This window comes from Ranitomeya variabilis, chromosome 5, assembly GCF_051348905.1.
Source record: "Ranitomeya variabilis isolate aRanVar5 chromosome 5, aRanVar5.hap1, whole genome shotgun sequence".
Taxonomy (NCBI): domain Eukaryota; kingdom Metazoa; phylum Chordata; class Amphibia; order Anura; family Dendrobatidae; genus Ranitomeya; species Ranitomeya variabilis.
The window spans coordinates 446924477-446939241 of record NC_135236.1 but is presented as its reverse complement, the minus strand read 5'-3'; the positions used below and the strand labels follow the sequence as shown (position 1 = coordinate 446939241).

The 14765-nt window shown below is 43.4% G+C and overlaps 1 protein-coding gene across 2 annotated transcripts in view; it reads right to left on the bottom strand.

The window, feature by feature from the left end:
• The window catches only part of SLC38A1 (solute carrier family 38 member 1), a 110410-nt gene extending 96024 nt beyond the window's left edge, over positions 1 to 14386 (bottom strand). The window contains exon 1 of one of the 2 annotated variants that reach the window (XM_077265392.1): positions 14187 to 14386. The gene's annotated coding sequence lies outside the window, so the exon portion shown is untranslated. Of the gene's footprint in view, positions 1 to 4017; positions 4141 to 14186 lie in introns of those variants that run through there. The other variant, XM_077265393.1, reaches the window with a different exon arrangement.
• Positions 14387 to 14765: the final 379 nt, after the last annotated feature.

Below are 14765 nucleotides of genomic sequence, written 5' to 3'. Positions count from 1 at the left end.
GTCGCAGCTTCATCTATTTGCTTTACGAGGATATTCTCCGTTGCTTCCATTATTTTTGGAGACTTATAACAAACCCCTATCAGTAATTTATTATTTTTCCCCCTCCCCTTATCTCCACCCACAGGGACTCTACATTTTCATTAGATACACCTATATTATCACGCCAGATGGGTTTTAAGGACGATTTTACATATAAACACACTCCTCCCCCTCACCTATCCATTCAGTCATTTCTGAACAGACTATAACCCTGCAAGTTAACAGCCTAGTCATGGCTCTCATCCAGCCATGTTTCAGATATCCCCACCATGTCATAATTATGCCCCAACAACAATAATTCTAATTCATCCATTTTGTTGGCGAGGCTTCTGGCATTAGTATACATGCACTTGATGTTCCTCTCTGTACCTCTATTCTTTCTTAAATTAATAATTGATCTAACCCCACTCCCCATGCCACCGTCACCCCCAACTTCCTTATTTGTGCCCAGGTCTCTATCTGCATTATCTTCCCCTCCTATGAAATGAATACCCTCCCCCCAATCCCAAGTTTAAACACTCCTCCAACCTTCTAGCCATTTTCTCCCCAGCACAGCTGCACCTTCCCCATTGAGGTGCAGCCCGTCCCTAGTGTAGAGCCTGTAGCCAACTGAGAAGTCGGCCCAGTGCTGCAGGAACCCAAACCCCTCCTTCCTACACCAATTCTTGAGCCACTTATTTATCTCCCTAACCTTCCGTTGCCTCTCTGGCGTGGCACGTGGTACAGGCAGTATTTCGGAAAATACCACGTTGGAGGTCCTTGCTTTCAGCTTGCAGCCTAATTCCCTGAAATCATTTTTAAAGACCTTCCACCTACCTCTAACTTTGTCATTTGTGCCAATGTGCACCATGACTGCTGGGTCCTCACCAGCCCCTCCCAGTAATCTGTCCACCCGATCAGCGATATGTCAGACTCGAGTGCCAGGTAGGCAGCACACCGTTCGACGATCCTGTCTTTGTGACAGATTGCCCTATCTGTTCCCCTAATAATTCAGTCCCCCACTACCAGCACCTGTCTAGCCTGCCCTGCTCTCCTATTTCCCTCCTTACTATAGCAGTCACTCCTCCGGCTTTCAGAGGACATGCCTGGCTGCAGCAGTGCTACCCCTGTACTGGCACCCCCCTCATTTGCCAACTTAGCAAACTTATTGGGGTGTGCCAGATCAGGACTAGCCTCCCTGGCACTCTTCCCTCTACCCCGCTTCCTAACTGTCACCCAGCTAGCTACTTCACTGTCCTGCAGCTCCATCCTACCATCCCCCCCTCATCTACCCCATTGAGTGTCTGCTCAGTGAGCAGAAGACTCCTCTCCATATTGTCTATGGATCTCAGTGTTGCCAGCTGCACATTTAGATCCAGAATCTAGGCTTCCAAATGCACAACGTGCTCACATCTCGCACAGCAGTATGCACCCTCGACCGGTTGATCAAGGACTGCATACATGTGGCAAGATGTGCACTGGATGGCATTAACAATAGTGGAGCACATTTCCTAATGGGGATTGCACCAGACAGAAAAGTTAAATAAAAATAAATACAAAGTATTAATAAAATACAGACAGTAATTCAGCAATTCCTCCCTTGGAAACTCCCTGTATCCAAAGTCACTGAATCACAAGTCACACTTTCCGCCGTTCACACTTACGCTCAGGTCACACTTAGCTCGTTCACACTCCCTAAGCTGAAGATTTAAAGAATTTTTTTTTTTCTCTTTCTCCTTCAGCAACAATCCACCTTGCTGTTCAATGCACTGCCAGTAGGTCAGTAACATGGGTTAATAAAAAATTACAATGTTTCTGCCTGTGAATGTGCATCAAAACAGTGCAATGTATTTTTTTTTGTAATTTTAGAGTAATAAGTTTGAATTAAAATATCAGGTAGTTGGTATCGCAGAGAGAGAGCTAACTTCCATTTTAAGTTTTTGTGGTTAGATAATTTTTCAGCTAATATATGCACAGTATCTGTAAACTGTATACTATTAAAAAAAACACAAGCTGTATTAAATATACTTGTTAAAAATACAAACATATACACACTGGCCCTGAGTCATCAAAGCAATTACCGTATATACTTGTATACACCGGTAAGCTGAGTATTTCAGCACATTTTTTTGTGCTGAAAACGCCCCCCTCGGCTTACACACGAGTCATTATCCCAGAAGACAGAGGGGGAGGGGGAGCGGCGGGTCAGAGGAGGCAGGAGCTGGTGGCTGCAGCTAAAGCCTGTGCCTGCTGCTAAGGAGAAATGAATATTCACTGCACTGGCAATGAATATTCATTTCTCTGATAGCGTGTACAGTTACAGCTGCTGACTTTCAGCTGCTGCCGGGCTCTCACGGATGATGGCTCATTAAGGTAATGAATGTTCACCTCTCTCCACTCCCATAGGCACGGAGAGAGGTGAATATTGATTACCTAATGAGCGGGGACACGTGATCGCTCGGCTGCAGGAGCTGCTGGCTTTTCTCATGGGGGCCACACATGCAAGGATAGGGATGAGAAACCATGTATACAGGGATAGGGATAAGGAGCCATGCATACAAGGATAGGGGATAAGGAGCCATGCAGACAAGGATGGGAATAAGGAGCCATACATACAAGGATGGGGATAAGGAGCCATGCATACAAGGATGGGGATAAGGAGTCATGCAGACAAGGAAGGGATAAGGAGCTATGCATACCAGGATGTGGATGAAGGGACAATGTATACTAGGCTTATACTTGAGTCAATAAATTTTGCCATTTTTTTGTGGCAAAATTAGGTGCTTTGGCTTATACTCAGGTCGGCTTATACACGAGTATATATGGTATGCCGGAATTCTGTCATAAATTCCATTGAAAAGTCACAAAAGTTTTGAGTTGTGCAAAAATGTTGCGACTTTTGGCATTTTTACACCAGTTTTACTCAGCTCCACCAAAATGAGTAGAGCCTGGGTGGGATGCGGGCAGAAAACGAGTGTGATGCTACAGCGCATCTAATTTATAACGGGCTGCAGAGCACCACATACCAGAAATCATACTCCAATAGTGGCGTAAGATTTGTGGCGTGACGCACAATGATGCATGCCACTCGACAGACGCTGCTGACTCATTAAGAGCCATTTGACTCCAACACCCAGATCTTGATGAATTGGAGCTAATGTATCCAATAGACAAAAAAATATACTGATCTTGAAACGACTAGAAGTAATATTGTGGAACCAATCAAAAACAAGATGCAGAAAAAAGATGAAAGAATATCATAAATAGGAATAATTAATAAAGTCTCTACCAAGAAGGATGGCATACGTCTTAGTATGCGTTAGTGATGCCCTGCTCCTTGATTGCTTTCCCTATCCTTTTCCTAGTCTATTTCTAAACCCACACAGAATGCTTAGAGAAATAAGGTATTTAGTTATGATAGTAATTTGCACAATGAATATACATGAGATAACCGGAATACTGCTATGCTGGGATGGACATATCATTGGTGCAACCTGTGCAGCCACACAGGAGCCCAAGAGGTAAGGGGACCCATTTTCATCTCTAAAGCAGGTAGAAATGTGAATTATGAGGAGCTATTAGACTGAAAAGGGCCCCTATATTGTTGTGACAGATAGAACCTGCACTGTTGATTTAGAAATATCCAGCAACTATAGGGGTTAAAATGGTTATAGCAGACAGGGAGTGATTAGCTCAGCCCCAGGGGATACTGGTAAAGTTGTTATTGTGTCCTGGACATCCAAGAGGAAGATGTTTGTTAGAGAGCATCCAGTCAGACTGAAATCAGACAAGCTGTATAGACCAGTTCTTCCTGGGAAGCAATTGCTGTAATCATAGAAGCAGTCTGGATAGCCAGGAGCATCTTTATTACCTCACGATAGAAGTGATAGAGCTACAGCACTGGACTCATCCCCCCTCCCCCACCTCATGAGCAAGGTACACTCCTGCTTAGGTTAAGACACTGTGTGTGAAGAGATGTTATCTGTAAAGAGAAGTTACCTGTGAAGAGACTTCCATATATGTTGATGAAGCATTGCATGAAGAGAAGTGAATCTGTCTGATGAAAAGAATCTTGAATAAAACCCCTGTGATCAACTGCAGCTCACAACTGTGTCATAGCTGGTCTGTGTGCCTGTAAACCGTTACCTCCCCTATATTGTGAAAAATTATAATTAATTGTCACCCTGAGTAAGATTTCCCAGGATTCCAACAAAAACTCATGTTTCCTTTGTATCGCCTTCATATACTGAGTGACATGCATGCAACATTGTTCTTGCATAGAGGCCCTTTTCTGTCTGTGTTCGACAGTGCAGCTTTCATTAGTTGTACTAATACATCACATAGAAAATACAGTTAAAAGCTAAATATGGACACGTCTGATATCTACATATGCAGAAAGCAAGCAATTTTGGCAAAAAAAAGTTGAATAAACATTTTACAATGCTATCACAATATCATTACTGCACAAAACATGAAAGTTAAACATTAATAATAAACCTTCATTAAACCTTAAATCAGTACAATTGCAGGCCATCACAATCAATTAGTATTATTCCAGTAAAGAAAGACATGATGTGAACTATTCCCAGACAAATAAGAGCCCTGGACAGCAAAAATATAAATGTCACACATATCTTTCTCAATGTGTTTCCCTTTCCAGATACTGGGATCGTCAGGGAGCTGTGCAGGGCCGCTATAAGGGAAGCACCCTAGAGCGCAGGCACATCAGTGTACGGATGTATAGCTTGTGTCTTCTTCTAGCGATTCTGCATGTCATCAATATTAGATCAGTGTTGGCTTGGAGTGGGTGACACCCGCCAACCCCATGGATCAGCTGTTACAAACTGTGGTGGCAACCAGATGTAAACACTTTGAATGGAGCTGCAGTATGGTGTAGAACAGGTCCTATTCTAATGAACCTAACAGCAGTTACTACACATTGAATGAAGCTGTGCCTTGCTTATAACAGCTGATTGGTGGGGGAGCCGTATTTCAAACTCCTCCAATCTGATATCGATGACCTATCCTAGGTCATCAATAGGGTTTGAGCTGACAAACCCTTTAAAAACCCTTTAAAACCATGAATAGAGTAAGACTCTATTTTAAAGTTTGATATAGATGTCATTTGTGCGCTGTCTATACGAAATGCAAACACATTAGTTAGAGTGGACGAGTTTAGTCCGCAAATCAGACCAAAGTAGGACACAAGTCCGATTTTTTTTTTCTGTACATCATCAGACCATCAAAATGTTAAAAGAGCCATATGCTTAACCCGTACAAAAGGTCTCCTGTTTTGTCTGAAGCTACAGCCAGACCAGTCCCATGGACAGAGAGGTAGGAAGAACTCCTGAAGGAACAGTGAGTAAAGAACAAACTCCACAACATCTTCCACACCTGTCTGACTTCTTTTTAGAAGAGGGGTTTCAGGGCAACCAGAACTCAGTTCAATACAATATTTTATGGACAACCCTAAGTCTCTACTAGTATATTAGGATCATGTTAAAAAAAGAGATTTCAACATTTTGAAAAGTCACAATGTAAATATATATTTTTCACTAACTTATTTTAAAGTTTACGGTTTAAACCAATATATTTTATGCTAAGAATCAATTTTTTATTTACCTACTTTTTTGTATTATATTTAATATTTTTTTTATGTATAAATATGCACACATACACATAAACAAACACACACTGACAAACACACATTTGTTTTTTAATCCATTAGCCAATTGCCAAATAATTCTATTTTACCCAATTCAAAATAAAACATAATCTTTCATTGTTAAGTTTAAACTAGGAGTAGGTAGTGCAAATCATATGTTAAAGTGCATATTAAAATCACACAGTTCATTATTGGTCCTACCTATGTTTAAATATGTCCTAAGTGGTCAAACTGCTACGCTAGTTGCGTTATTCAATTGTAATATACAGTCATGGCCAAAAGTGTTGGTACCTTAACCCCTTTCCGACATCGGGCGTATATTTATGCCGATGTCGGACTCCCTCCCTCACCTCCGGAGCCCACATCTTTCCCGGGACATGTCACCTGTTTTGAACAGCTGACATGTGCCCGCAATAGCCGCGGGTAGAATCGCGATCCACCCGTGGCTAATAACCATATAAATGCCGCTGTCAAACACTGACAGCGGCATTTAACAAGCGCTTCTAGCAATCGCGCTGAAAATTCGCCCACAGGTGACCCATGTCACTTGATCATGTGTCACCGGTGTGTTGGCATGACAACCGGAGGTCTCCTGGAGACCTCTATGGTTGTCAGTGTCGGCTTGCTGTGATCGCCATCCAGTGGTTGGCGCTCATAGCAAGTGAGTAATTTTGCTATATAGAGATGATCTGATCATTGCCTCAATGTAGCAGAGGTGATTGGGTTGTGGCAGCTTCTAGTCTTCCATAGAGGCTATTGAAAATATTTAAAAAAAAATAAAAAAACAAATAAAAGTACAAATCACCCCCCTCTAGCCCCATTGCCCCATTCAAAATAAAACGAGTAAAAAAAAAATCAAACATACACTTAATTGGTATTTTCGTGTTCAGAATCGCCCGATCAATCAATAAAAAAGGATTAACCTGATCGCTAAACGGCGTAGTGAGAAAAAAAGTCAAAATGCCAGAATTACGTTTTTTTGGTGGCCGTGACATTGCCTTAAAATGCAATAATGGCTATCAAAAGATATTATCTGCACCAAAATGGTATCATTAAAAATGTCAGCTCAGCATGCAAAAAATAAGCCCTCACCCAACCCCAGATCACGAAAAATGGAGACGCTACAGGTATTGGAAAATGGCGCATTTTTTTTTTTTTAACAAAGTTTGGAATTTTTTTTCACCACTTAGATTAAAAATAACCTAGACATGTTTGGTGTCTATGAACTTGTCTGGAGAATCATAATGGCAGGTCAGTTTTAGCATTTAGTGAACCCAGTAAAAAAGCCAAACAAAAAACAATTGTCGGATTGCACTATTTTTGCAATTTCACCACACTTGGAATTTTTTTCCCGTTTTCTGTTACACGATATGGTAAAACCCATGGTGTCTATCAAAAGTACAACTTGTCACACAAAAAACAAGCCCTCACAAGGCCATATTGATGGAAAAATAAAAAAGTTATGGCTCTGAGAAGGGGAGCAAAAAACGAAAACGCAAAACCGAAAAAAGCTCAGGGGGTTAAGTGGTTAAAATTGTTCCAGAACATTAAGTATTTCTCCCGGAAAATTATTGCAATTATGCATGATTTGTTAAACACATGTTTATTTCCCATGTGTGTATAAACTAACAGATAAAAAAAGGTAAATTAGACATCATTTCACACAAAACCCCAAAATGGACTGAACAAAATTATTGGCACCTTTTCTAAAATTGTGGAAAAACAGCTTTGTTTCAAGCATGTGATGCTCGTTAAAACTCACTTGTGGCAATTAACAGATGTGGGCAATAAGAAAAATACACCTGAAACTAGATAAAAATTCGAGAAGTTGACTTAATTTTAGCATTGTGTGTCTGTGTGTGCCACACTAAGCATGGAGAACAGAAAGAGCAGAAGAGAACTGTCTGAGGACTTGAGATCCCAAACTGTTAAAAAATATCAACAATCTCAAGGTTACAAGTCCATCTCCAGAGATCTCGGTGCTTCTTTGTCCGCCATGCACAACATAACTAAAACGTTTGTAGCCCATGGCACTATAGCTAATCTCCTTGAACGTGGATGTCAGAGAAATATTGATGAACGGTTGCAAAGCAGGATAGTCCAGATAGTGTTTAAGCAGCCTCAATCAAGTTCCAAAGAATTTCATGCTGTCCTGCAAGCTCAGGATGCATCATTGTCAATGTGAATAATCCGTCGACATTTGAATAAAATAAAACATTATGGCAGGAGACCCAATAGGAGCCCACTGCTGACCCAGAGACATAAAAAAACTAGACTGCAGTTTGCCAAAAAATACCTAAGCCAAAATCTTTCTTGGATAGTGTCTTGTGGACAGATGAGACCAAGATATAGCTTTTTTGGCAAAGCACATCATTCTACTGTTTATCGAAAATGGAATGAGGCCTACAAAGAATAGAACACAGTTCCTACCATTAAATATGATGGAGGCTAAAAGATGTCTTGGAGTTGTTTTGCTGCTTCTGGCACTGGGTGCCTTGACTGTGTGCAAGACATCATGAAATCTGATGACTTCCAAAGGATTTTGGGTCACAATGGCAGGACAATGACCCAAAACATATTTCAAGAAGTACCCAGAAATAGATGCTCTGGAGAGTTCTGAAGTGTCAAGCAATGAGTCCAGATCTAAATCCCATTGAACACTTTTGGGAGAAGGCACCCTTCATATATGAGAGAAATTTGCTCAAGAGTGGTCTAAAATTGCAGTTGAGAGGTGTAAGAAGCTTGTTGATGGTTATAGGAAGTGATTGATTGCAGTTATTTATTCCAAAGGACTGCAACCAAATATTAAATTAAGTGTGCCAACAATATTGTCCCATTTTGGGGGTTTTCTGTGAAATTATGTCCAATTTGTCTTTCATCTCTGTTTTTTGTGTTGTTTCAGTGCACACAAACACAATAAACATGTGTATAACAAAACATGCATAACTGCATTATTTTCTGGGAAAAATACTTCATCTTCTGGAACAATTTAAAGGGTGCCAACACTTTTGGGCATGACTGCACATATGGTTAGGTCTACCTATTCTTTGCTAAATAGTTGTGCAGCTCCAACAACCTCAACTTTTATAACTAGCACAAAAAAACCTACCTATATATATATGTATACATATATATATATATATATATATATATATATATATACACACACACACACACTCATTAACACACAGATACACACGCACAGTTTCACAGACACAGTCAAACACAAGCACAGGCACACTCAGCGACACACAAACACAATCACAGACAGACACACACATAGAGACAGGCAGTCACAGAAAAACACAGACAGACACACACATATAAACCATACACAAACACAGGCAGTCACACACATGGGCGGACATACCCCATGTGCAGCCTGTGTGGCTGCATCGGGGCCCCCAGAGGCTCTGGGGGGCCCCTGCAGGATGGCTAATAATGAGGGCAATCTGGCCTGTTTATCCGGCCCCGAGGCTCCAGGGGGCCCCTGGCCAGATTGCCCTCATGTGCGGCAGGCAGGGAGCGATCCCTGCAGCTCCACTGCCTGCAAGAGAAAATCGCAGAGGAGCTGCAGAGATCTGTCCTGCTTCCTGCCTGCGCTTCCTGTGCCAGAGAGAGGAAGGTGACGATGATGCTGCAGCAGACCGTGCGGAGAGGTGAGATGGTGCTGTGTGTGTGCATGCGTAGCACGTGTGTGTGTTGTGGGTGTGTGTGCATGTGTAGCATTGCAGGGGAATGTGCAGAGAAGTGAATGGTGCTGTGTGTGTGTAGGGGAGGAGAGGGCAATGATGGGACTGATGGGGAGAAGGCAATGATGGGGTGATGGAGAGGGCAATGATAGGGATGGTGGGGGAGCAGGAAATTATGGAAGTGGTGGAATGGGCAAGGATGGGGATGGTGGGGAGGAGGAAATGATGGAGGTGGTGGAATGGGCAATGATGGGGGTGGTAGGGGAGAAAGAAAAGATGGAGGTGGTGGAATGGGCAATGATGGTGGTGGGGGAGAAGGCAATGATGGAAGTGGTGGAAAGGCCAATAATGGGGGATGGAGGGGGAGGAAATGATGGCGGTGGTGGCATGGGCAAGGATGGTGTTGGTGTAAAGGACAATGATGGTGGTGGAGCGGGGAGGAAATGATGGAGGTGGTCGAATGGGCAAGAATGGTGGTGGTGGAAAGGACAATGATGGTGGTGGAGGGGGGAATGATGGAGGTGGTGGAATGGGCAAGGATGGTGGTGGTGGAAAGGACAATGATGGTGGTGGTGGTGGAAAGGGCTATGATGGTGGGGGAGGAGGAAATGATGGATGTGGTGGAAAGGGCAATGATGAGGATGGTGGGGGAGGATGAAATGATGGAGGTGGTGGAATGGGCAATGATGGGGTGGTGGGGGAAAAGGCAATGATGGTGGTAGTGGAAAAGACAATAATGGGAGTGGTGGGGAAGGAGGCAATGATGGGGGTGGTGGAGGAGAAGGTTGTGATAGAGGTGGTGGAAAGGGCAATGATTGGGGTGATGGAGAGGGCAATGATGGGGTGGTGGAAAGGGAAATGATGAGGTGGTGGGGGAAAGCAATGATGGAGGTGGTGGAAAGAACAATGATGGGGTGTTGGGGGAGAATGCAATGATGGTGGGGGTGGAAAGGGAAATAATGAGGGTGGTAGGGGAGAAAGAAATGATGGAGGTGGTGGAATGGGCAATGATGGTAGTGGTGGGGGAAAAGACAATGATGGGGAGGAGGAAATGATGGTGGTGGTGGAATGGGCAATAATATGGGGTGGTGGGGAGAAAGCAATGGTAGTGGTGGTGGAGAAGGCAATGATGGAGGTGGTGAAGAGGGCAATGATGGGGTGGGGGAGAGGACAATAATGGGATGTGGGGGAGAAGGACAATGAGGGGTATGGGGGATTGAGATGGGATGAAGAGGGACTTATAATGGACTTAGGAACAGGGGGAGGTGGAGGAAGACATTATTATGGCTTATTCTGTCTAAGGCTATGTTCACACTTGTGTACCGTGGCTTTATAGACGGCTGCGTACTTCCTCCCTGAAGCTCCACCCATTTGCGTTTAGGTCTGCCTACTTCTGCATGCGTCCTGCGTACCTATCTTTAACATTGGGTAAGCAAGACATGCCCGCTGACAAAGCATGTCCCTGCGTACCCAATGTTAAGGATAGGTATGCAGGACGCATGCGCAGCTGTGCGGATATGAAGAGAAAAAGTACACAGCCCTACGCAGGGCTGCCAAACGCAAATGTGTACTTAGCCTAACACAGTCCCTTAATATAGAGTGTACATACTTATTATGCATAACTCAGTTCCTTAGTATATAGTGTACTCACTAATTCTGTATAACACCATCCATAGTTACATAATTTCCTCTTTTATTATGTATAACATCGTCCCTTATTACAGACCATCTTCTCTAGTTATATATGCTGCCATCCCTTATTATATAGCTTCCTCTGCTGTTATGTACAGTGCTGTCTCTTACATAGTGTATTCTTGTTAATTTTGTTAATCACAGCGCCCTCTTTTATTACATAGTCCCCTCTCTTTTTAGATATAAAATGACTGCTGATGGAGGAGCAGGTGACCAGACGACCAGTCCATCAGCTCCTCCGTTAGAAAAGAAGCTTTCCCAAGCTCCATCAGCCATCATTGCATTATAGAGCTAACAAGACAGGATGATATGTAATAAAAAATGGCTCTATATAATCTTATATGTATGGGACTCCACTGTATATAACAAGAGAGGGCACTGTATAATAAGGGACGGCAATATACATAATAAAGGAGACTATGTAATATATATACACATGTAAGTGTGTGTGGCTATATATATGTGGCGCCCCTGGGGTCCAGTCGCCACAGAGATACTGCACCTCACCCAGAGGTGTGGTATCCCACTCTCAGGTAAGGGAGAGAGCACTACCCTGGACTCTAACACTCACATCCAACACACACTAGTTCAGTTGGGGCATCTGAGTGTACCCTTAGGGAGGATGGCCACCTGCCAGGCTGGGCAGGAAAAGGTGTTGGGGAGTAGGTAGGGAAAGTAGAGTAGGGGAGGAGCTAATTAGGAAGTGAGAGAGATGGTGAGAGGAGCTGAATGGAGTAAGACGTGCAGAAAGAGGCTCCCTGTCAGAGGGAGTCAGAGAGAGAAATTGTGAGAGAAGTGGAGCTGAGCAGATGTGAGGGTCTGCAGCTCCTGACAGCCCGAAGAGAGACTTGAAATGGAGAGACAGAAGGAAGCTCCCAGAAGGACAGAAGAGTTCCTAGGGGCAGAAGCCACCCATGGGGCCCGTATCCAGACATGGAGGGACCAGGTTGCAGTTAGGGGACTGGCCCCAACTTAGTGGAATACTTCAAGTTCAGCTAAGAAACCAGAGGCTGTGGCTTTTGCAAGAAGCACAGCCACATCCACCCATACTTCCATACTTCGCCAAAAAGGCAACCATATAGAATCCAGGGGACTCAGAGAACGTCGCCCGACAAGGTTTGTGGCTGCTGGCTTCGGACACTTTGGGTTAGGTGCTGGGCAGGAGAAGTGAAAAGCCAGTGTAGTGAGACGGCCAGAGAAAGGCATATGAAAGGAGTCCTGGAAAGGTGCATCCCAATCTACCTGGGAGTTTGCTGGACCACTGACCTGGAGAACACAGCATCTGGCTAGCATTTGTGGACTGGAGAACTGTGAGTAAAAATGGAAACTGCACCTTACTGTGTCTTTGCATTATTTCTACAATACCTGCCCGGCCTACCACAACCACCATCATCTCATCATCTATTCATTCAGTTGCCCTGGGGTTTAGCTCTATCTGTGGAGAGCTGTACCAACTCTGCTGCATCACCATCAGCCCCAGTGGACTCTGGAGCAGCGTTGGTTAACACCTTTATTGCCGAGTACCACAGGTGGCGTCACGAACAAATTCCCTTTTCCATAAACTTTATTTCACCTTTATTTGGATGCCCAGGGCCACGTACCGTGTCACAGCTGCCGCGACCACATCCCCTTTAAGAACTGTTCAATCTGGCCCGAGTACCCCATGGCCTTTGGGGGCGCTCCATATATATTATAAAAACAACAAAAACTTATATATATAACTTTGTTGCCATAAAAGGAGGGGGGCCCAGACACATTTCTTGCACAGGGGCCTCAAGCTGTCAGTGTCCGCCCCTGGTCACACACATACACAGACACCTAAACACACACAGACAGACATATAAACACACACACATATAAACACACTCACGAGCACAGACAGACAGTTGTCTAGACACTTTTAAAGTGTAGAACCCGTCAGAAACAACCTAAAATTTAACACAACTTATGCCACAAAAGTCTCACCTTTGATAATAATTGTGCCCCAATTTTTTCTCCCAGCTACAGTTGTATTTTTTTTTTACATCTATTACTGTACATGTGAATATTGTTAGACACTATACAAAGCCTTCTGCCCGTTCTTCCTTTGCTTACAGATCTGTAGCTTAGATTATACTGCGTGATCAGAGAGGATTATGGTGGATAAAAACTTGCCTTCCTCAAACGTCACTTCCTAGTAGTCATTTAGTAAATGGAATTTCCCCTTTAAATTATGGCTGATTTGTTAGAAAATAGAAAATAAGTGAAGAATGCTGTTGAATAACCCAGCTGCTACCATGATGCTGTCTGTAGAGAATTCTGTGACAAATGCCCGGGGGGACGTGTATATTCATGGCATTGTGCTTGTGACGTCAGTCTCACCTCCAACCGTAATGAATACATTGTGACTGCACAATATCATGTGAGAGCAGCACATTGTTAAAGGGCACCGCTCGTCATAGCCACATGCAGCTTCCTTCTGTTCCTCCAATGAATGAAACAAATGACCCTCCATCAATTCGCATGTCAGCTGCATGCTTAGGCTATGTCAGAGGATGAGGACGTTTCCCTTTATGATGTATGTCATCATCATATGTCTAAAGCCTCAGACATCACAACGTGACTATATTCTAGGTCACTTGTTATAATCCTATTGTATAAGCGTTAAATATATGCTTATTGAAAGCCTCTAAAATGGAGGGAAATGGGCGGAAAGGGAGGGAAATGCAAGATATTGAGTTCAATGACGGACTAGAATGCACAATTTATAAAGGACGCGTCCAGTGACAGCACAAGTCCTGGTGCCCTGCAATGAATGACTGAAGGACAGCTCCATCCGGCATCCATTCAATAGAGCAATCATGGGATGTCAGCGTGCTGCTGTTTACACAGGGCTGACAGCGAGACTTCTACACTGCACATCATGACTTGCCGCCTTATTGTATTTGCACCATGGAAACTTGTATATATATATATATATATATATATATATATATATATATATATACATATATATAAAATCCGGTTAATAAATTTTGTCCGAGCACAAGAAGGTACTTGCCGCTAGGCACTAAGAACAAGGTCGAGACATTTGGTCACATAGATGTTGAGGGTGAAAGCATGGTGAGAATGGGTGTTACCTGGGTCCTGGAGCAGTGCAGCTGGTCCGATAGGGATGACCGGGCAGTACATCCAAAGGTAGATTCCTGTATCACAATCTGGTCTGGATGGGGAGATGAGTAGGAGCCAGCCGGCCAAGTGAATATGTGCACTCTACTGAACAGACAAAGGATTGCATCAGACTAGTGTGCAGCATGTGTGCTGTGGAGTCAGTGTAGATGAAGCATCCGGCAGCCTGCCTGCTTATTACAGCTCCCCACACTGGTAGCTACACTGAACAGGATTAGGTCCACCTTAAGAATCTGCTCCTCACGTGAAAAAGAGAAAGAAAGAATAGGGACGTATTCATTCTGTAGAAATCATACAATGGGATTTTCTGGCTTTTATTTTTAGATTCTGTCTCTCACAGTTGAAGTGTACCTACGATAAAAATGACAGACCTGGCTATTCTTTGTAGGTGGGAAAGCTGGCAAAATCGACAATGTATCTGTATCAAATACTTCTTTTGCCCACTGTACCTTGTGTGTTTAACGTTTGCAGCAATATTGGAGTTCATGTATTAATTAGTCGCAGTGTGTATGTATCTGAGTCACATGAAA